At 38.5% G+C, this 1,894-nt stretch overlaps 1 non-coding gene across 1 annotated transcript; it reads left to right on the top strand.

Annotated features, from left to right (window-relative positions):
• Positions 1 to 889: 889 nt before the first annotated feature.
• Positions 890 to 996, top strand: LOC121207421 (small nucleolar RNA R71). Its single transcript, XR_005902511.1, has one exon. It is a non-coding gene; the product is annotated as a small nucleolar RNA R71 (small nucleolar RNA).
• The last annotated feature ends 898 nt before the right edge of the window (positions 997 to 1,894 follow it).

Here is a 1,894-nt window from a genome sequence, read left to right as displayed (position 1 = left end):
TGATCATTTTTCCCTTCTATGGTAACATCAAATTCTCACTCTAACATGTACTTATGACTATTAGGTATTTTTACCAATTAAGCCCTTTTGCTCGTTTTCGCTTAAAACCGAGTAGCACAAGTTGTCTGACATAATTTAAAACCTTATATTCTATCATAAAACACCAAAATACACAAATTTCACCTATGGGTATTTTTCCAAATATGAACCCTAGGTTGAATTATTGCTAGCATAAGCTTAATCGAGCTATCGGGACTCCAAAAACGTAAAAATCATTAAAAACGAGGCTAGAACGGACTTACAATAGAGCTTGGAAGCTTGAAAAACCCTAGCCATGGTTTCTCCTTGCTATATTCGGCCATGGGGTTGAAGATGAGCAAAATTGGCTTTTAATTTTGTATTTTAATTCATTTTACCCCTAAATGACCAAAATGCCCTTACTACTAAACTTTCCAAAAATTCCATCCATGTCCAATTTTTGTCCATAGACTTAGAAATTGGTAAAATTTCTATTTAAGACCTCCTAATTAATATTTCAAAACAATTTCATACTAGAAACTTCTAGAATGCAAGTTTTACAAATTATTCGATTTAGTCCCTAATTTCAATTTAAGCACTTTATGCATAAAATTTCTTCACGAAATTTTCACACAATCATGCAATCATATCATAGACCTCAAAATAATCATAAAATAATTATTTCTATCTCGGATTTTGTGGTCACGAAACCACTATTCTGACTAGGCCCAAAATCAGGATATTACAAATAAATTCTTGAGCTACCTTAGGTGTCTTATTAGTTAATGTTTCACTAGCTACAGCATCAATTAGTTTCCTAGTCGAGGGATTTAAACCATTGTAAAAGGTTTTAACTTGTAACCATAAATGTAACCCATAGTGAGGACACCTTCTCAAAAGATTCTTAAATCTCTCTAATGCATCATAAAATGTCTCCAAATAAATTTGAGCAAAAGAAGAGATGTCATTCCTCAACTTAGCTATTTTAGCCGATGGTAAGTACTTCAACAGAAACTTCTCAGTCATCTGATCCCAAGTTTTGATAGAACCCTGTGGAAGTGAATTCAACTACTACTTTTCCTTGCTCTTCAAAGAGAATGGGAACAATCGTGAGTGTATGAAATCATCAGTAATGTAACACCCCTTACCCATATCCTAGACTGGGACAGGGTACGAGGTATTACCAGACTTAAATAGAATCAAACATGCAAAATCGAGCCATAAAATTTCATCCAATCTAAAACCCTTCAAAACAAGTTAAGATGTCCCTATAATGGACCTACGAGGCCCAAAACATACCCTATTGGTGGTCCGAGACTAAACCGAGAACTTATGGAGATTCTAAGAAAATTTTTAGATTAAAGTCTAACACGCCTGTGTGGAGGCGTTGCACACGGCCGTGTGCTTGGGGACATGCCCATATCTCACATCCGTGTTGAATTTTTGGATTTATTATCTATTTCGAACCTACAGGGGTTTTCACACGGACGAGCACACGCCCGTGTCCTTGGCCGTGTCCCTCACACGGCCTGGCACACCTAGTGTGGTAGCCCGTGGGTTTTTAGTGAGCATTTTGTTTATGGTGTCATCATACAAATTTGAGGCACATGACCAAACACACGCCCATGGCCAGAGGCTGTGTCCTCCACACGGTTGAGACACACGACCGTGTCTCTGCCTGTGTGTTTACTACCATGCAAGTTAACCTAAAATCAAGGTGTAGGGGACACACGGTTGAATGACACGCCCATGGGGCTGACAGTGTGTCAAACACGGCCTAGGCACATGCCCTTGTGTCTACCCGTGTGGACCATTTGGAGGCTACTCCCCAAGCCATTGGTCACCCTTAAACAATCATACACTTCCATATGTTTAA

This window comes from Gossypium hirsutum, chromosome A09, assembly GCF_007990345.1.
Source record: "Gossypium hirsutum isolate 1008001.06 chromosome A09, Gossypium_hirsutum_v2.1, whole genome shotgun sequence".
Taxonomy (NCBI): Eukaryota; Viridiplantae; Streptophyta; class Magnoliopsida; order Malvales; family Malvaceae; genus Gossypium; species Gossypium hirsutum.
The sequence above is the reverse complement of the archived record's forward strand: the minus strand, read 5'-3'. Positions and strand labels throughout refer to the sequence as shown.